Genomic DNA, 23,424 nt, shown 5'->3' on the forward strand with positions numbered 1-23,424 from the left:
CGAGATCTATACCAGAGAAGACTGCAAAAAGTACTGAATGAAAACTACATTACACCGGATGAAGACATAGAAGAAAGTTGGAGGAAGATCAGAGATAATATCAAAATGGCAGCAAAGGAAGCACTTGGAGAACCTAAGATAAGTAAACACGTACGAAAAAAAAAGGAGAACTCCATGGTTCTGTAAAGAAATAAAAATAAAATGCCAAGAAAAAAAATCTACCTAGAATACAAGTCCAAAAGAACGGGACAGACATATGAAGAATATAAAAGAGTACGAAATAAATTAAACTCAATAGTAAGAAGGACGAAAACAGAACATTGGAAAGCATTTTCAAAAGAGATGGAGCACGACTTTTATGATATGCAAAAGAAAATGTGGAAAATGATAAGAGGTCAAAGAGCAGAGATGAAGGAATCGTTAGAAGTAAAACATATTGATACAAATGCATGGACAACTTACCTAAAAAACCTCTATCAAACAGCTAATCACAAAGAACTGGAAACACCAGGATTAGAATCGGATGAGAAAACAGAAATTAAAGAGGAAGATATAAAGAACGCCTTAAAAAAGATGAAAAATCTAAAATCTCCTGGGAAAGATGAAATAGCTAATGAACTTTTAAAATACAGAGAAGATAGACTTCACAAAGAACTGAATATCCTTATAAGTAAAATAATAAATACAGGAACAATTCCAGAAGAATGGAGAATCACTCAAATGATAGCGTTATTTAAGAAAGGTGATAGGGCAGACCCCAGTAACTCTAGAGGGATAAATTTACTAAGCACTATACTGAAACTCACAACAAAAATATTTATGGAGAAAATAATGGCGTGCATAAATATATCGGATGAACAACAAGGATTTAGAAGTGGAAGATCATGTAACGATGCAGCTTTTGTGATAAGGCAAATAGCGGAGAAATCATTAGAATATAACAAACCAGCCTTTTTCTCTTTCATAGACCTAGAGAAAACGTTTGATAGAATCCAATTAAAAGATGTGATACACCTACTATATGAGAAAAATTTACCACTGGAAATCATAAAACTGATAGAAAACATATATGTAAGAAATAAAATAGAAATAAAAGTCAATGGAATAATAACAGAACCCATAGAAACAAACACAGGAATCAGGCAAGGAGATTCACTAAGCCCTCTACTGTTTAACATAATATTTGATGCAATAATAAAACAAGTGAAGAAAAAAAGAGGGTACAAAATGGGCAATAGAGAGATAAAAATACTCTGTTACGCTGATGACACCGTGTTAGTAGCAGAGTGCGAAGACGACCTACAAAGATTATTGCACGAGTTCAACATTAACGCAAAAGAAATGAATATGAAAATATCAGCCCAAAAAACAAAAAGCTTAGTAATTGCCAAAGAACCAATAAGATGCAAATTGGAGTTAGACAATCAAATTATACAACAAGTAATGACTTTCAAATATCTGGGAATTAATCTATCAGCCGACAACAATATCGAAGAAGAGGTAAAAGATCAAATAATTAAAGCCAGTAGAAAGGCCGGATGCCTAAACGACACAATTTGAAAAAACAAACACCTAAGATTGGAAACAAAGGCCCGAATATATAAGTCAGTTATTAGGCCAGTTATGACTTACACGGCCGAAACAAGACCAGATACAAGAAAAACACGAAGACATCTGAAAACCAACGAAATGAAGATCTTAAGAAGGATTGCTGGAAAAGGACTACAGGATAGGGTAAGAAGTGAGGAAATCAGACGCATATGTGGGGTAGACAATATAAATACCTGGGTAAATAAGAAAAAAGAAGAGAGGAATGAGCACATAAGCAGGATGTCTGAATCAAGGATAGTAAGAATAGCCAGGGACAAGTCACCGTTAGGCAGGAGAAGTATAGGACGCCCAAGGAAAAGATGGAATGACAACTTAGGGACAGAATGAAAGGCACCGTTGAAGAAAAACAGGCAGTACTGAGAAGAAGAAAAAGAAAAAGAAGAAGATAATCTGTTATCCAGTGTCTCTGTTGCAGAGGATTACTTAGCGTTTGGCGATTAATTGGTTTCGTTGTACAATGTTTATTAGACTCCCATATTTCTGTGATCTACCCTTTCTATTAAAGAGCATACGTTTTTGACTTTTTTGAGAAGGTCGTCCTTCTTTCTTAGTTCTGTACACTTTTTTAGTTCTATAAAAATACGATACTGGGACCCGAGCACGCCAAATAGAATTCTATTTTGCTGACTTCACAAAATCGAATTTCACAATGCGAGAATCGACGGCTGCTAGGCAACGTGACGTCACTAAAATAGAATTCTATTTTGCGTTTAACAGGTTGACTGCCAGGTGGTCGTATACGACCGATAGTTTAATAAGTACTTCATGCCACGGCGGTCGTATACGACCGATTTGATACGGTCTATGATATAGTTCCTGTTTTGCCAGAGGTCGTGTAGAGAAGCGGATTTATTGCAGTACATATTCAACCAATGCATGTGGCATACAGTCGTCGTATATACATATCAATTTTCACTTTGGCAGAATAGGGGAGACTGAAATGATATCGAAATTTTGACATGTCTTAACAGTCAAAACATAAATTGAAACGAACGTCGATGTGTATATACATTTTGTATACTGTATACTATATACTACACACATCGGCGTACGTTTCACTTTCTGTTTTGACTTAATTTGATTGAAAATGAATCGTACCGCATGGGAAAAGTTATAGGTATGGAAGTTATAGGAAGAAGGAGGTAAGAAATATTTTTCGTCTTTTTCAGGTTTAAATTGTTTATAACTCGAAAACTGTTAACTTTAGAGAAAAATTCCAAAATAACTTTTTTGTTTTCAATGATCAAAAGAACCTAAAATAATGTACCCGGGTTAAAAACATTGATCTTTTTAATTTATTTAATTTTTTTTTTAATAAATGTAGCTAAATAACTTCGCAATTATGGCATTTAGATATAGGGAATATAACACGAAAAATAATCAGCATTTATTAAGGACTTCAAAACGCAAAAATATACAGGGTTTTCCATTTAAAATAAGAAAATTATTTAGATTTACAAAAAAACGGAAGTTCTGACAACAATGTACTTGTCGCTATTATATCGGCCGCATTAGAAAACCCTTTGTCACCAAAATCTATAAAAAAATCGTGCAAGCCGTTTTCAAGATAATTGAGGCTTTCCATACATAAAACTCACTCTGTATAATATACTCCATTCAATAATACAAGGCAAGGTAGACGGAAGAAGAAAGGTCAGGTCGAAGAAGACCGTAATGAAGAAGAAGATTATTTTGTGTTCAATTACATAAATTTCTGTAAAACTGATTATAGAGTATTATTTCATGCCACATACTCCCTCCATCCATTCAGATAAATGATAGTTATACAAACTAAAATTAATGGAAGAAGGCGGTATGTACAGTTTTTATTTATTTTTAGAAAAAATACTAAAAATAAAAACAAATTATCAACATTATACAAGGTGTCCCAAAAGTAGTGGAACGGTCGAATATTTCGCGAACTAAACATCGGATCGAAAAACTGAAAAATACGTATTTAATCATTTTCAAAAATCTACCCAATAACATCAAACACCAACCCTACTACACCCCCTGGAGGTGGGGTGGGGGGTAACTTTAAAATCTCAAATGGAAACCCCCAGTTTTTCTTACAGATTTTAATTCGTTACGTAAAAGTAAGCAACTTTTATTCAAGACATTTTTTCGAAGTGTGGATAGATGGCGCTATAATTGGGAAAAACGATTTATCCTGACACCATAGGTAAATTATAGAAACGGTCTAATGTCTCACGAAATACACTTCCAAATGAGAAACTAAAAAAACATATGTTTCATCTTTTTCGAAAACCTTTCGAATAACATCAAACGTGACCCTCCAACCCACCCCCTGGAGGTGGGGTGGGGGGTAACTTTAAAATCTTAAATAGTAACCCCCACTTTATATTACAGATTCGGATCCGTCATGAAAAATTAAGCAACATTTATTTGAAACATTTTTTAGAATTTTTAATAGATGGCGCTTTAATTGGAAAAATACGATTTATTAGCGCCATCTATCAGAAATTTTAAAAAACGTTTCGAATAAATGTTGCTTAATTTTTTATGACGAATCCGAATCTGCGATAAAAAGTGGGGATTGCTATTTAAAATTTTAAAGTTACCCCCATCCTACCTCCAGGGGGTGGGTTAGAGGGTCATGTTTGGTGTTATTCGATAGTTTTTCGAAAAATATTAAAAATCTGTTTTTTGGTTTCTCATTTGGTAGTGTATTTCGTGAGATATTAGACCGTTTCTATAATTTTACCTATGGTATCAGGATAAATGGTTTTTCCCAATTATAGCGCCATCTATCCACAGTTCGAAAAAATATCTTGAATAAAAGTTGCCTACTTTTACGTAACGAATCCAAATTTGCAAGGAAAACTGGGGGTTTCCATTTAAGATTTTAAAGTTACTTACCCACCCCACCTCCAGGGGGTGTAGTGGGGATTATTGTTTAGTGTCATTGGATAGAATTTTGAAAATGATTGAACATGTATTTTTAAATTTTTCGATCCGATGTTTAGTTCGCGAAATATTCGACCGTTCCGCTACTTTTGGGACACCCTATATATAAAGGAGTGCTTATAGCAATATATATAAATAAAACCAAATAACACAAACAATATTTTCATGATAAAAGTAGAGGAATAAAAACTTTAACTGCCCATATTTCAAAAGGTAGGCTTTGTAACATACCTCCTTCTTCCACTTAGGTCTTCAATTATTCCGAACTAAATAACATACAAAAGTTAAAGAAATTAAAAATTATCAGGTATTTGGAATATTTGTGGAAACAATGGTGTGGTTGACCTTTACAAGTGTCACAGTAAGTTACTACTTTTTTGATCCGATTTTTTGTTACGTTTCCCCGAATATTCTCTTTATAACAACCTTTACTTTATTTTTTCATTTTATCATATGGATTTCTCACCAAAGTATGAATTTGCGTAGATCTCGAACAGAACAGAACGACCGCCTAAACGACCGGTTGGCACCACGGGAATAAGTATGTCGGCTACGTTCGCGCCCCGGCGGTCGTATTCGACCGCTAAGATATTTTTTCAAAAATTGGGACTTCTGTAAAATTTGTAAAACATTAATAATGGAAGTATTTCAGTTGGTTGCCAGATGTACTTTTTTAACTTGGCACCATGAACTTTTTAAACATTTTTTGTGGCAGTCAACCTGTTAAATACACTCACTGACATTTAAGAATTTACAAAATGGCTGAAATTCCAATCCCCATTATATACTTAGGTCTAAAATCCGCAACCTCCTTTAATTACGATTTTTCTCGATGGCACGTTATTTGCGTTAGAATATAATTAAAAAGCCTTTTAACCTGGCAGGTCATTTAAGTTATATTCAAATAGGTTTTCCATTTTCATTTTTCCTTTTATTCCTTTTAAAATCAGTAATAAATTTTCAAGTAAGTAATTAACAGCCAACGTGTTAAATACATTAGTAATCACAATAAAAAAGAACATTAATCAAAATAAAAAGTATCTAAATATAGAATAGGTTTTTTAATAGCAAAACAGCAATACACTTATAGGAAATCAAATATTTATACTGAATAATGTGATTAAAAGGTAACGGACTTGTACGATAAAGCATGTAGGTACATACCGGGTGGTGAATTGGAACACGGGCCATAGGAAACTCAATGTAAAATTCTAAACTTTTGAATTAATGCTTCCCTAATTATTTTACATCAAAAGTCATAAGAAACTATTTGTAGAGAATTGAAATCTGTATTGAAAACAACTGTTAATATTGTTCTACGAATAATAATTATTCAAAATTTTGTAAAAATATAATACAATTTCCAGAGAAATACGCCAAAGTTACGCAACACACAGTGCAATAATGTGTATAAAATTGCATTCGGTGACAATGAATTTATTATATTAACAATTTGAACTGTCAATTTCTTTATTTATTTTATCATTTATTGTTTAAAACACAATAAAGTTGATCAGATACCCTCAGTTAAGGAGAAAGTATTAATAATAAAGATATTTTCTTCAGTCAATAGTGTTCTCACTGTCAGTTAAATAGTAACGTGTGGCCTAATATGCCCACACATACCTACTGCTGTAAATACATTATATTTTTCAAAATTTTGGAATGTGTTTAAATCGTAGAACAATTGTAACTTCGGTTTTTAATGCAGATTTCAGTCCTCTACAAATAACTTCTCATGACATTTGATGTAACTTAATTAGGGAAGCAGGAATTCAACAGTTTAAAATTTTACATTGAGTTTCCTATGGCCCGTTTTCCGATTCACCACCCTGTATATTAATAATAGTAATAATAATAATAATAATAATAATAATAATCCTGTGGGAGTTTTTTGTCAGTTCTTCTATCAGGCGCGGCCCCCTGCGAATGGGGGATACTTTCTGGGTATTCGTAGCGCCAATACCCAGAGAGTAGCAGGGATACTTGCCGTGGAACAAAAACTGACACCTGGCAGTAGGTATAAAATGCACACCCATTAATATGGAGAATTATGGTTTATGTTTAGGATCGCTGCCTGGGGATCGCCAGGGCACGTCTGGAGCCGGCGCTGGACGTGACAGCATGCGGGACGTCGGTGGCAGGGTGTTGAGGAGGCGGGCCCCTGTCACACAAACAGCTACAGCCCAACAACAACAACCACAAGCGAGCCAAACAACAGCAAGAGCTCCACTCGCTGAAGGTGCTGCGCTGGAACATCAGCCGGCGCTCACTCAAGCGGGACGACCGAGGCAGCGCATGAAATGGACTGTGTCCATTAACGAAAGCATTTTGCGCTCCTATTATAAGGTGACAAACCTCGGTCAAGAAACGATCGGCTACAGACAACAGCTGTATGCCGAATTTTGCAGGGAGTACCCAGATATTCAAGTATCGGAGCAAAGAGTATCAGATCAATACCGGGTAATCATAAGAAACAACCTTATCCCAGAGACTAGACGCAATACGATCAAAAGCGAAGTCGAAAGGGAGATTAATAACCAAGAGCTAGTTATAGATCAAGTCCCTAATGCAGTTCTTGATGAGCAGATTCCTGAGATTCCTATAGCAGAAACTCAACCTGACAATACAGAGCAGGAAAACAACGAGTTGCGCGATAGTCTAGCAAACGAAATGGCTCGTGCTGTACAAGAGTTTAATGGAACAAATCCACTTAGCAGACCACCGCTACCACGAATAAACTCTTGTAAGAAACTAGGTGCGCTGCTACAAATTGTGAACACTGAAGTCCTACCCAACTATGTCGTAGAAGCCCACTCATTGGAATATCTGCATATGCTAATCTACTGTGCAGCAACAGCAATTGCTAATGTAATGGGCGTTAAGATTAGAACAAGACGGGGTACTAATAACGGAAGGACTTGTAACAGGACTGCACCTTGGGAAAAAAGACTTAGGCGTAGGGATATTGGTCAAGTAACAGAATATATAAGAGGTGTAACAAGTAGAAAAATCATTAAGAGAGCTGAAGAAATAATGCGGAGCACTGCAAGACACTCGAGATACGATCCGGAAAATAACACAGCCCAACAGTGTCTGGATACATTAAAACAAAAACTCTCCGTCTATTCAGGTCGATTAAGAAGGTATAAAGTTAGTAACAACCGAAAATGTGACAATGTACTTTTTGAGAACTCTGAGAAGGCGTTCTACCGAAAACTCAATTCCACCGTAGAAAGTGTCGACAAGTCTTACCCAAGCCAAGAAGAGATTCATGAGTTTTGGGGAAATCAACTTTCCACACCGGCTGCTCTTAACAACAATGCTGGCTGGATAGAAGATACGACACACAACTGTCACCACTATGTCACAGCTAACTACGAACCATTCACTACCGATGAGGTCTCAAATATCATCAAAGAGCTTCATAACTGGAAATCTCCTGGACCAGACGGAGTTCAGAACTTCTGGCTTAAGAAGTTTTGGAGTATTCATGAGTGCTTGTCAACATTAATTAATCATGTTATTTCTAACCCGCAGGAAATACCATCATTTCTAACTCAGGGAACCACTTATTTAATACCGAAGGATCAAAATAACACCCAAGATCCAGCCAAGTACCGCCCAATTACTTGTCTTCCAACTTTGTATAAATTGGTCACATCCTGTATAACCCGGCGTATCTACCAACACTGTGCTCTAAACAATATCATGGAGCCTCAACAGAAGGGATGCGCTAAGGGTTCTATGGGTTGCAAAGAACAACTGATCATCAACTCAGTCATTTCTAACCAGGCATTCACAAAAAAAAGGAACCTCTTTACTGCCTTTATTAACTATAAAAAGGCCTTTGATTCAGTGCCGCATGAATGGCTTATAGATATATTGAGAATATACAGAGTCGATGATAACATAGTGACTTTTTTAAGGCATATAATGACAGGTTGGAAGACTAAAATTCACCTCCAAATACCTGGTGAAAACAATATCGAAACGGAAAATATCGCAATCAACCGGGGCCTGTTCCAAGGAGACTCGCTGAGTCCATTGTGGTTCTGTTTGGCTATGAACCCTCTATCACAGCTATTAAATTCCACTGACTCAGGTTTTAGCATTAAAAACAACAATACTGTAGTAGCGAAGCTTAATCATTTGTTGTATATGGATGATTTGAAATTAATGGCTTCTACTCGAGACAATCTAGAAGAAATGCTAAAAACAGTAGAAACATTCTCTAATGATATTAATATGCACTTTGGACTAGACAAGTGCCGCGTTTTAAATATAGTCAGAGGAAAGATACAGCCCGGTGGATTTGATATGCAAAATGGCCAGAACATCGAGGCCATGGGTGAAAACGATATATACAAATATCTTGGAGTAAAGCAGGCGCGGAAAATTGACTATAAGCAAATGAAAACTGAGATAACTACTGAGTTTATACGAAGGATAAAACAGCTGCTTCATTCACAGCTTAACAGTAAAAATTTGTTTAAGGCACTAAACACCTACGCTTGTTCCGCGCTTAGCTATTCATTTGGTATTGTTAAGTGGACAAAAACAGATATAGAAAATCTTCAGCGAAAAGTACGAACACACCTCACAAAGGCACAAAAACACCATCCTAAAAGTGCAGTAGAAAGAACGACATTACCACGGAATCTAGGAGGAAGAGGACTTATGGATATAGGTGAGCAATTAGATAAACAAATTGCTAATTTAAGATCTTATTTTCAGATGCAAGCCGAGATATCTACTCTACATCGCGCTATTTGCGCAGTAGATGACACAACACCGATCAAACTGAGGGAACCAGAAATGCGCATAAACCACCCCACTAAAGACGAAAAAATGCGCGCCTGGATGGGTAAACCTCTGCACGGGCGACATCCCAATGAGATCAGCCAAGACTATGTCGACAATACAGCGTCGAACTATTGGTTGACATCAGGAAAGATGTTCCCTGAAACGGAGGGTTCATTACTGGCCATTCAGGATCAGGTTATACCAACCAGAAATTACCTGAAATATATCATCAAAGACCCTCAGGTTCAAAACGACAGATGCCGATATGGATGTCAAGCCCAAGAAACCATCCAACATCTTACAGGGGGCTGCCAGGCATTTGCTGCAACTGAATACAAGGAACGGCATGACGCAGTTGGAAAAATACTTCATCAAGAGATAGCTATCAAGCTGGGACTTCTCCAAACGGACCATCTCCCGTATTATCAATACGTCCCCGAGAGTATGCTTGAGGATGGCAACTACAAGCTATACTGGGACCGCACTGTGCTCACAGACCAAACAGTGGCACATAATAGACCAGATCTCGTACTAGTTAATAAATTAACAAGACAAACAACACTAATTGATGTGGCGATACCTAACAACAATAATCTACGTAGTAAATTTACTGAAAAGATCGCCAAGTACAGAGATCTGGAAATTCAAATACGAAGGCAATGGAGAATGCAAAGTACCCAGACGATACCGATTATTATGTCTACTACTGGAGTCATTCCGAAGACCCTCCTCGAAAGCATAAAAAAGCTGGGTCTAAATGAACACCTTTATAAGACCATGCAGAAAGCTGTACTACTCGCGACGGCCAGATGCGTACGAAAATTTCTGGGAGAAACTCCAGCATACCAAGTCACCTAGGGCTCGATAACACGGAAAGAGTCCCACCAGAGCTCAATCCTTTTGATACCGTAGGTATCTGGGATGAGTCAATTTTCCCCCTTAGAGGGAGTGTGAGCCGTATGGCTAAATCTGATAATAATAACTCCACTGTGTTGAGTCCACTGTGGTTCTGTCTAGCTATCAACCCACTATCTCAGCTATTGAACTCCACAGACGCAGGTTTTAGCATCAAAAATAACAACAATGTGGTTGCGAAGCTCAATCATTTATTGTATAATGGATGATTTGAAATTAATGGCTTCCACTCGAAACCAACTCGATGAGATGCTAAAAACTGTAGAAACTTTTTCTAATGATATTAGCATGCACTTCGGACTAGACAAGTGCCGTATTTTAAATATAGTCAAAGGAAAAGTACAGCCCGGAGGATTCGATATGCAAAATGGCCAGAACATCGAGGCCATGGGTGAAAACGATATGTATAAATATCTTGGAGTAAAGCAAGCGCGGAGAATTGACCATAAACAAATGAAAACAGAGATAACTACTGAGTTTATACGAAGGGTAAAACAGCTGCTTCGCTCACACCTTAATAGTAGAAATTTGTTTAAGGCACTAAACACCTACGCATGTTCCGCGCTTAGCTATTCATTTGGCATTGTTAAGTGGACAAAAACGGACATAGAAAATCTTCAGCGAAAAGTAAGAACGCACCTCACAAAGGCACAAAACACCATCCAAAAAGTGCAGTAGAAAGAACGACATTACCACGGAATTTAGGAGGAGGAGGACTTATGGATATAGGTGAGCAATTAGACAAACAAATTGCTAATTTAAAATCTTATTTTCAGATGCAGGCTGAAACATCTACTCTACATCGCGCTATCTGCGCAGTAGATGACACAACACCGATAAAACTGAGGGAAGCAGAACTGAGCATAAACCACCTTACTAAGGACGAAAAAGTGCGCGCCTGGATGGGTAAACCTCTGCACGGGCGATATCCCAATGAGATCAGCCAAGATTATGTCGACAATATAGCGTCGAACTACTGGCTGACATCAGGAAAGATGTTCCCTGAAACGGAGGGTTCATTACTGGCCATTCAGGATCAGGTTAACCAACCAAAAATTACCTGAAATATATCATCAAAGACCCTCATGTTCAAAACGACAGATGCCGATATGGATGTCAAGCCCAAGAAACCATCCAACATCTTACAGGGGGCTGCCAGACATTTCCTGCAACTGAGTACAAGGAACGGCATGACGCAGTGGGAAAAATCCTTCATCAGGAGATAGCTATCAAACTGGGACTTCTCCAAACTGACCATCTTCCATATTATCAATACGTCCCTGAGAGTATGCTTGAGGATGGCAACTACAAGCTATACTGGGACCGCACTGTGCTCACAGACCAAACAGTGGCGCATAATAGACCAGATTTCGTATTAGTCAATAAATTAACGAGACAAACAACCCTCATTGATGTGGCGATTCCTAACAACAATAATCTACGTACTAAATTTACTGTCTATTATTATGTCTACTACTGGAGTCATTCCGAAGACCCTCCTCGAAAGCATAAAAAAGCTGGATCTTAATGAACATCTTTATAAGACCATGCAGAAAGCAGTACTGCTCGCAACGGCCAGATGTGTACGAAAATTTTTGGGAGATACACCTGCATACCAAGTCACCTAGGGCTCGATAACACGGAAAGAGTCCCACCAGAGCTCAATCCTTTTGATACCGTAGATATCTGGGATGAGTCAATTTTCCCCTTAGAGGGAGTGTGAGCCGTATGGCTAGATCTGGATAATAATAGCTTTATTGCCCAACAGTTTCCCATTTACAGGACAATGATAAACATATTACATAATTTATAACACCTATGGGTAATATAAAGATTTAAGCAGTAGTACCAAAAAAATAACATTATTAATACAAGTTAGACTAAAATTAATATAAATTCAAACAGAACAAGAAAATAAACTAATAAAAAAAATTAGTGCTTATTTCAGACACTCAATAGCTACTTTTATAAAGTTCCTTTGAGAATATGAAAAAATATCACAATGCTTACCAATAACATTAAAATTTCTACACATTACATTAATAGGAGCCTTACATAGAATATTTGTACGAGCTCTTGTACACCTAAATAATATATTTGTTCTTAAATTAGACCTTGGAATATTAAAATTAATGTTTTCTAATAATGAAATACAATCAATTGCATTATTAACAAGATTGTACAAAAAAATTAAAGATGCAACTTTTCTTCTTAATTCTAAACTACACATACTACAGCGATCACACAAGTAATTATTATCTACACCTCTAGCCGGATAAAGACCATTTACTTTAAATATTAAAAATTTTTGAAATTTTCTCTGAACGCTTTCAATTGCAATGTTATGACAATCATAGAAAGGACTCCATACAATTTTGGCATATTCAAGTTTAAAGCGGACATAAGTATAATATAGCAATGTTAATGACTTTATATTATTAAATGACTTACAATTGCGAATTAAAAACCCATAAGCCTTCAACGCTTCAGAAACTTTCACACACATATGTTCCACAAAAGTGAGTTTTATGTCAAAAATTACACCCAAATCCTTAACCGTGTTCTGCCTTTCTAATATTCTATCGTGACAACTATAGTTAAATACAAGTAAACTTGATTTCCTAGAAAAAGTGACTACTTTACATTTTTTTTGTGTTAAGTTGTAATCTGTTGCTGTTACACCAATTTTCCAATATTTCTATATTCTGCTGAAGTTGATTACAATCATCCAGCTCCCTAATAGTAGAAAATATTTTCAAATCATCAGCAAAGCCCAGTCTTTCGCATGAAATATTTTCAAGAAGGTCATTAATAAATAGTAGAAAGAGCAATGGACCGAGATTGGAACCTTGAGGCACACCAGACGCAGCAAGATATATTGTTAAAGTATTCTTATAATTTCAGAGGGTTGAACGTGCACTGTATGAGGTTAAGTTGCTGGTTTAAGTGGAAATTTATAGAGGGATTGTGATAAACAGACAATAGTAAAAATTTATAGAACTCACCAAAATCCTGCGTCGATGATCACCAATCGCGTTTTGAGTCTCGCGAACACATATATGCAGTTACACCCGCAGATTAAACTGGTTCACGGGTTTTAGGCGTTCTTAACGTTTAACGGATATTTATATCGAATATCCTGGCTTAATTTGCGGAGATATGTTGCCAAACTAGAACTAACACACGAGAGAGTTATTTATACATTTGCTGCCTTTGCGAGTCAGCGGATAAGGGTTTGAACCCAAAAGAAAGGTTCAAGTACTTAGATTGATATGTCCTCAGCGGAGAGTGACACCTAATAGAGTCTGTAAGCAATTCCGTTCCCTTTTCAGGTTAAAGGTCGCCTCATATTATAATGCACGTCGCGTTTTCGTCACGTAGCCTTTCGTTTGCGAAAAATATAATTTAATGGTTTTTAAATTGAACCATTCATATTGTGCGTATAAGACACGTAACGTAGCGTATAAGACACGTTACGTCTGCGTTCGGTTCATTCGAAAACAATATTTTTCGGATGTTGACAGATACGGGTCGTTTTCTCCTTGTTGTTTATGTAGGTATTTGTTTGAATTTGATACCGAGTATTTAGACCGGTCAGTATCGTCGCCCTCGCTAGCGAAATTATTCCGATTCGATTTTTTGCACAAATTTACTCAAAGAGAGGTTCTTATAACATATCCACAGGGTGCCAGGCGGTGCCGTGGTCGAAAAATTGTTTAAACAATCTTTTTTAAACAAATTCACAAAAATATTTTTTCATTCGAGCAATATTTTTTTAGATAATTTGGGTAATTCTGAGCAAAAAAGGCTTCTTGTCATTTTTCTCTAAAATTGCGAAAAATCAAGGCTTAATAACTCGATTAAAAATTATTATTATAAATTTCAATAAGTGACCAAATCAAGTTTCAAACAACTTCTTCAAGGTCCTGAAGAGATTTTTGTCATTATTTTATTACAAAGCTGTTATTTTTAACTATTAACAATTACCGCTATAGTCCAACTGTATCGTCGCCCCCGTTAGCAAAATTAGATTTTTTTGCACAAACTTACTCAAAAAGAGGTCCTTATAACACATCAACAGGGTTCCGGGCGGTGCCGTGGTCTAAAAATTGTTTAAACAATTTTTGTTAAACAAATTCACAAAAATAATTTTTTATTAATAATTTAATTAAACCCAAATTAATAATAATTTGAGTTATTCTGGGCAAAAAAGGTCTCTTGTGATTTTTCTCTAAAATTGATTGTTGTCGAGTTATATGGCCATTTCCGCATTTTTGCAAGATATGTTTTTTGCAAAGAATAACCCAAATTATCTAAAAAAAAATCGTTCGTAATGAAAAAATTATTTTTGTGAATTTGTTTAATAAGAATTTTTAAAACAATTTTTTGACAACGGCACCGCCCGGCACCCTGTGGATGTGTTTGTTATAAGGACTCTTTTTGAGTAAGTTTGTGCAAAAACATCTAATCGAAATAGTTTCGCTAACGGGGGCGACGATACAGTTGGACTATAGCGCTAATTGTTAATAACTAAAAATAACAGCTTTGTAGTAAAATAATGACAAAAATCTCTTTGGGACCTTGAAGAAGGGGTTTGAAACTTGATTTGGTCACTTATTGAAATTCATAATAATACTTTTAATCGAGTTATTAAGCCTTGAAAATGGCCTTTTCGCATTTTCCAAATTTTTAATCGCATGTAACTTGACAACAATCAATTTTAGAGAAAAATGACAAGAGACCTTTTTTGCCCAGAATGACCCAGTTTATCTAAAAAAATATTGCTCGAAATGAAAAAAATATTTTTGTGAATTTGTTTAAAAAAAATGTTTAAACAATTTTTCGACCACGGTACCGCCCGGCACCCTGTGGATATGTTATAAGGACTTCTTTTTGAGTAAGTTTGTTTAAAAATATCGAATCGGAATAATTTCGCTAACCGGGGCGACGATACTGCCCGGTCTAATTTAAAAAGTAGTTTTCGAGGCAATTTGTCATGTAAACATGTGTTGTGACAATAAACACATCTGCACCACACCAAACTGAAACCAACGTAAACGTTCTATGTATGATAATGTGAATGGGCAGTCCGATTGACGGTCTGCAAACGCTACGTGCCGAAAACGCGACGTGCATTATAATATGACGCGACCTTAATAGTAAAAAAGATATTGATGTGCCCTCAACGCGCGGTGAGTGACACTTAAAATTAAGTATTTACCCTTAGGGTAAAAATATGTCGAAGACACATGGATGAGCGTGGTGTAGGTCGCGATCGCGGTCGAGGTTTACATCGATGACGGGCAGAACATACCGAAGATTCTTTCCGTATCCTCTTTTGGCATCGACATGCCTACCGCGTCTATTGCAGACCACCGGCTTACCCTTTCTGATATAGAATAAAGCCAGTAATTGATATATTGCTTCTATTGTATATATCATCCCATTGCTTATGGAGCATTTAATATTACCTGGCCATCTCACTTCACTAATGCTGAAAATATCGATTTTCAGTCTGGTAATTTGTTTTTCTAGACTTCTTACGTTCCATGTTCCAATTTTGAAGTTCCTCCAGGGGATTCTTAGCACCCTCTGAATATCAAAAGTCTGTTGGGGACTGAGGGTATCTTGTATTTCAATTGTCATGAATGTTTTCAATTATATAAGTGGTTATACTTCGTTCATATCTTTTGTGTCTCATTATAAAACTGATTACGTTAACAGAAAAAAATTAACTGAATCCTCGTAAATATTCTATTTTTGTGAAATTTGCGAGGTTAACTAAGATCATAAAATCGGTTTAACAAAGTACTCGATATTTATATAATTTATCTACCTTTATACATCGTTGATTGTGTATTTCACTTATAAAAAGTTTTATAGTGACGGTTTCCATTGAATTCACGTAGTATTACATAAAATTTACCTTTATTGTGTGTAATAGTGTAGATTCCCTGTAGACCAGAGGTTCCCAACCAGTGTGCGGTGGCACAATGGTGTGCCCTGAAATCCCTGTAGGTGTTCAGAGAAATTTTACCGTCTTTTTTACTAGTATTTACTTTTTTAATTCGCCGTGATAATAACTTTTACCGACTATTTCTCATTGAATAAAACTTCTGTTATGCGTGTTCTGTGCGTCTGCTGTTTCAATAGTTCAACACTCCACTAACATAATGCGGTAGCAGCAGTATCGTATGCAGACGTGCGTTAGTTCAACATATTACCGCTTGTGGCGATAGCGTTTGAAGACACTCACATATCACCAGTGTTACCAGGTTTAGTGAAATTTCACTAGATTTAATGATTTTTTTTACAATCTAGTGAAATAGTGATAAATTTTCAAAATAGACCCATTTTTAGTGATTTTTGGAAGGTTCTATTACTTATTGAATATTTTTGCTACATATAGGAAAAAAAATTAATTTGCAGTAGTATTTATAATACGTTTGTATTAAAATTCATTTGATACATCCCTGTAGTGTTTAAAAATTGGTGTACACAGAAAGAAAAATTCGCTAGAGGCTCAGTCAAAACTGAAGAAAATTAAAACTAATGTAGATGCTGCATCATTTTGGATTCCCCTCTTCAATGAATATCCACTGGTCACAAAGAAAGTTATGAATGCAATAATATTGTTTTCAACTTCTTATACACATAGTTTCAAAAGTTATGCATCACCCCTCGTATTCACGATGTTTACGCTTTTATAAAGCCGTATCTTTATTACATATTTAATGGGCCTTTTTTATAAAAAATATACCATTTTCGGTTTTTTATTTTATCGGATTACCCATTTAATTGACCTGGTTTTGCCAAGGTGTATATATTTGAAAAATTTATTCTGGTGAAATTTTTGAAAACGTGATTAAAAATGAATCGTAATTTAATTTCTGAGTTGGATCGTATAAGAATTATCGATTTAGTTGAAGAAGGCCCTTCACAGCGGTTCGTGGAGGAAAGAGGGGGTGTTTTTCAGAGTGATGTCTCACGGATATGAAATAGGTTCCTGGAGACAAACTCGATACGGAATAGAGCTCGGTCTAGTAGACCTCGAGTTATCAATGATCGACACAATAGATATATCAAAATTTCCATCCGTAGAACTTCTTCGATGTCTGTACCAGCCCTCCAAAGAGAATTCAGGCATGCTACAGGTATCAGAGTATCGTTGTCTACAATAAGAAGAAGAATTTTAGACTCAGGTTTTAGGAGTCGTCGACCAATAAGGTTTCCTCAGCTACAACCTAGGTATGTTTTGGACCGCCTCCAGTGGGCTCAAGAACACATAGAGCTCCCCCAACTGTTTTAGAATTTTGTCCTTTTTTCAGACGAGACCAGAATCTGTTAAATAGTGATAACCGGCGAATTTGTGTGTGGCGAGAGCCAACAAGAGCTGCACAGCTAGCCACACATGAATTCGCCGGTTATCACTATTTAAACAGATTCTGGTCTCGTCTAAAAATGCGCAAAATTACAAAATTGTTGGGGGAGCTGTATGTGTTCTTGAGTCCACTAGAGGCGGTCCAAATCATATCTAGGTTGTATCTGAGGAACTCTTATTGATCGACGACTCCTCAAACCTGAGTCTAAAATTCTTCTTCCTATTGTAGCCAACGATACTCTGACTCCTGTAGCATGCCTGAATTCTCTTTGGAGGGCTGGTACAGACACAGAAGAATTTCTACAGATGGAAATTCTGATATATCTATTCTGTCGATCATTGGTAACTCGGGGTCTACCAGACCGAGCTCTATTCCGTATCGAGTTTGTCTCCGTGAGACATCACTTTGAGAAAGACCCACTCTTTCCTCCACGAACCGCTGTGAATTGCCTTCTTCAACTAAATCGATAATTCTTATACGGTCCAACTCAAAAATTAAAGTACGATTCATTTTTAATCCCGTTTTCGAAAATTTCACCAGAATAATTTTTTCAAATGTTTATACCTTAGCAAAACCAGGTCAATTAAATGGGTAATCAAATAAAATAAAAAACCAAAAATGGTCTATTTTTTATAAAAAAAGGTCCATTAAAGATGTGATAAGGATACGGATTTATAAAAGCGTAAACATCGTGAATACGAGGGGTGATGCATAACTTTTGAAACTATGTGTATCTGTGAATCTGCTTTCTCGTCGATGAATGCCGTCAAGAAGAAAAATCGTTCACAGCTAAAATCTTTAGAGGACGACTTGAGGGTGTGAAATGGGTCTACAATACGTGCTACAAAGGATTTAAAAATGAAGTGTCACCAAGCACAAATATCGCATTGGAGATTGTGTCACTATTTTTAATTAGACAGACATTCTGTTTTATACTCAACATACTATTTATCCTATACATAAATTTTGTTTTCTTAAATTTCCTAATTAGTTTCCATAATGATCAAAGCACTAACTCAATGATTTATGTTTTAACACATTATGAATCACATAACAATACATTATGAATATACTCATTATAGAAATTATTTACCAAAGTGTGCCGTGGCTAAACGAGTTTTTAAGTTAGTGTGCCTCAAGCTAAAAAAGTTTGGGAACCACTGCTGTAGACCCTATAGTCCAGTCAATAATAGGGCAATTCAATTTCACCAGTTCATAAACCCAACTTCAAAAATCGACGAAGCTCTATACAAAAAAGTAGAGAAAGGCGGATATTTCTGGAATCCTATCGTTTACTGATATGGCGAGTGGAATATATAAACAAAATTAACCAATATTGGTACCCAACCAGAATATCAGTATTGCATTGCAGGAAACAGAACTCATAATAGATAGATATAAATACCTAAGACATGAAATTTGATTGGTAGGCATTATGAGACCTATGAACTGGAGAGAAGAATCGGTTTTGGGTAGGCAGCAAGTGGAAAACAGAGAGACGTGCGCTGCTTAAAAGTGAGCTGCTCACATGCCTGAAGAGAAAAGTATTCGATTAATGCGCCCTCCCACTCTTGATATACGGAGCAGAAACACTTAGTATAGTATAGTATATGGCTTAACACCCCATGTGGGGTTTCGCCGCTTTCGCTTTCTAGATCCATTTTACGGGGTAGATCAGTCCCCATGATCATTGTATTTGTTCATTAATATGTCTCCATTTCGTCCGGTCTATTGCCTTCTCTTTCCATTTAGTAATTCCTGCCCCTCTTAGGTCCTCCTCTACTTCAGTTAACCATTTCGATCTGGGTCTACCACGTCTCTTTTTTCCTCCTGGTTGCCACAATACCATAGCTTTTGATACTGATTCTGGTCCTTGTCTCCATATATGATCCAGCCATTTGGTTCTTTGTACTTTTATTTTCTTTACTATATCTTCACCATTTAATTCTTCTAAAATTTCTTTATTGGTTCTCCTTCTATACTCTTGTTCTTCGACTCTCACTGGACCCAGTATTGTCCTTATTATCTTCCGTTCATTTATCCTTAATTTCTCTTCTTCTTTTTTTGTCATAGTCATCGTTTCTGCTGCATACATCGTTATTGGTCTTATTATTGTTTTATATATATTCATTTTTGTTTGTTTGGTCAATATTTTACTCTTTAGTAGTTTTCTATTTGCTTGGTATACCCGGTTTGTCGGAGTTATTCTTTCTTCGATCTCCGTTTTTCTTTTCCCTTTGTTGTTTATCATAACGCCCAGGTATTTAAATTTCTGTACTTCCTCGAATATTTTATTTCCTATCTTTATCTCTCCGTTTTGTTCTGCTTTTCCGACCCTCATTAATTTTCTTTTCTTTTCATTAATTCTTAGTCTCATCTTCTTTCCCTCTTCTTCAATCTCCATTAATAATTTTTTCATGATTTTTCGTGTTTTTATTATTATCGCTATATCATCTGCATAGGCGATTAGTTGGTAACCTGATGCTCTTAGGTCTCCCTTGTGGATCTTTCTTCACAAAAAATCTATTGTGAGATTAAATAGTGTTGCTGAGAGTGAGTCACCTTGTCTCACTCCTTTATTTATTTCGAACTCTTCTGTTTCCCCTTTTTGTGTTAGAATACTGATTTTTACTAGACTTCTTAACTTTTTACTTTCTCCTTGATATTTTAGGGCCTTCATTATTTCCTTTCTCTTTATCGAGTCAAGGGCTTGTTCAGAGTCTATAAATAATATTCCTATTTCATGTTGATGTTCGTGTGCTTTTTCCATAATTTGGTATGTATTGCATCTGTTGTTGATCTGCCTTTTACGAAGTCGAATTGGTATGGTCCTATAATATTTTTTGTTTCAGCCGTTAACCACTTTTGTATTATTGATGATAATATTTTATAGGCAACGTTTAATAGTGTAATACCTATCTATGTAAATAGTTCTTACAATCATGCTAGTCGCCTTTTTTATGGATCGTTATAATCTGTCCAATTTCCCACTCGTTCGACATTGTCTCCCCTTTCCAATTTTTTTAATCAGTTCATGTATTTTTTCATGCAATATGTCCCCTCTATATTTTATAAGTTCTAGATTTATTCCGTCCTTCCAAGGTGCCTTTCCATTATTCCCCTTCATTATAGCAGAAAGACTTACCTTAACAAAATTCTCGGCAACCAAACTGAGAGTTATACAGAGAAGAATGGAACGATCCATGTTAGGAGTAACTCTCAAAATAAAAAACGAAGACATCAGGATAAGAACCAAGATCACGGACGTCATCGAAAAGATAGTAAGACTAAAATGATGATGGGCAAGATACCATCTAGAAAGACAAGAGAAAGGGAAGACAAGAGAATCGTCGCGCGTCGGTCGACCACCTAGACCTAGAGGATGGGCTGGCAATTTAAAAAGGCTAAATAAAAAATTGAGAGCAGTACAAGATAGACGGGGTTGAAAACACGAGGAAGGGGCATATTGGTCCAGCATTGGACATTTGAAGATGAATGATGATTGTAAAAAAAACGAGATAATAATGTTAAAAGTCACGCGTAAAGTAAAAATACAAAACAGCTGCTCTGAAGAATTAAGTACAAACAGAGGACTAAGACAGGGGACGCGCTGGCGTAACTCCTCTTTAAAATTGCCCTTAAGAAATTTATAAAAAATGCAGAACTAAACAACGCAGACACAATTTTTAAATATATAAGGTGTGCCAGCTAAAAAATTATATCTTTACGAGTTTTTGAAAAAATGGCACACCCTTTATACTTATTATGTTTAATTATTTATTTAGATATCTCGATCTATTGAAATTTTTTATTAAAAGCTATCTTTTTAAATCCGAATAATTGAAATATTACAGTTATGGTGAATTTGGTAATTTTTAAATCACGCCATGATCAATGACCGTGATTTTTAGATAACGGTAATTGTAAATAGTGACCGCGATCGCCGTTCTTTTATGTACAGTAAGAGGTAGACAAAATAATTGTAAACTAAACATAATCGCGATTACTCTGTATTAGGTCATACTATAAAAACATATTGCTGATATTAAATATGCTTAACGCAACTAGATAGTTGACTTATTTATAATATAAATTTACAACACCAACAATAAAGTAATCCATTTAAAAAGTAATACAAAACTACTTTCTTAACAACGCTTTCTCTTTAGATAAAACTAAAAATAACTCTAAAATAACGGACTCCACTTGCGATTTGTAGTTGCGCGATTGTTTTGTCGCGAATATTGAACACATTGTTTCAAATACAAGTCAATCCATTTTTGCGACTAAATAATCATGGATTGACTTGTATTTGAAACAATGTGTTCAATCTTCGCGACAAAACAATCGCGCGACTACAAATCGCAAGTGGAGTTCCGCGCTTAAGAATGTTTTTATGAAAGAAAGAAATATTCAATACATCTGCAACAACATAAAATGCATCGTATTTCACAGTTCCTAAAATTCACTGTTGGTAAATCCCCATGTTAATAATCGCTGTTCCTTAAAGCGCGATCACCGAGAGTATCGTAATATTTATTATAAATATTTACTACATAGCTCTTTAAATTCACGGTTCCTAATAATCGCCAAATGATACGTCACATTCGCAGTAAATATCATATTATTCTATAAATAAACACGTTTTGGAGACGGTGAATGCGAATTGATATCTGGTATCTGGTCACCGTTCTTGAAGTTACTAAGGAACGTTCGTTACCAGTAATTTTTAATTCACCGTGAATAAATCACCATTAGTGAAATAACGTACCAATTACTAAAATATTAACAAGTAGAGTTACTTTGTGTGCCCACCGCGTAGGCCAATGTTCCTAAACCGTTGCGTTAGCGCTATCTATTCTCTTGTATCTATAAAACAATATTCTATCCTCTATTTATTCCTGGGATTAAAACCAACCTTTTATTTCCAGGTACGCTACATCTCACGCTCGCCCAACTTATTGCAATGTTTGTCGAGAGGCTCTTAGCGGAGTTACAAGTCACGGCCTGTCCTGCGAGGTTTGTAAATGCAAAGTACACAAGCGATGCGCTGCAAAAGCTATCAACAACTGCAAATGGACAACGCTAGCTTCCGTTGGCAAGGATATCGTGGAAAACCAAGATGGGGTAAGTAGCTTTTCATGAAAATGCACTCTTGGCATTTATTTAGGTGAAAAGGGTTTTAAGATGTTTTTCTTGGAAAATATCTATAGTCCCTGCTGCTCTCTCTTGTGGCCACAATGCCCTTAATTTTTACAGCTTTGGCATTATACAGTGCGCTGGAATAAGTGTTACCCCCCTTATTAACTTTTATTTATTTTTAGCACATAATCAAAATGCTCGGACAGGTCAATTTTTAAAATAATCATAATATATTATAGCATTAATGTTTCGAACTTTATGCGACCCCTCTTCAGGTGAGAGGCATAACTTTGATTTTTTTAAATGGGAAAGTACATCATGTAACACCTCATTTAAAAGCTTTTGAAATACTGATTACAAAAGGGTATAATACTTTAATCCTATTTGAGAGCGTAGGCGCAAAATTTTGGTCGAATTATTTTTAAATTTTTTTCGAATCCTGAGAAAACTAATAAGTATTTTTTAAAAATTTAAACGCAGAATGAAATATATATATATATATATATATATATATATATATATATATATATATATATATATATATATATATATATATATATATATATATATATATATATATATATATATAAGTAAACGTTCAATATTGGGTTTGCAGCAATAAAAAGTGAAATGTGTACTC

The sequence above is a fragment of the Diabrotica virgifera genome, chromosome 6, assembly GCF_917563875.1.
Source record: "Diabrotica virgifera virgifera chromosome 6, PGI_DIABVI_V3a".
Classification (NCBI taxonomy): Eukaryota; Metazoa; Arthropoda; class Insecta; order Coleoptera; family Chrysomelidae; genus Diabrotica; species Diabrotica virgifera.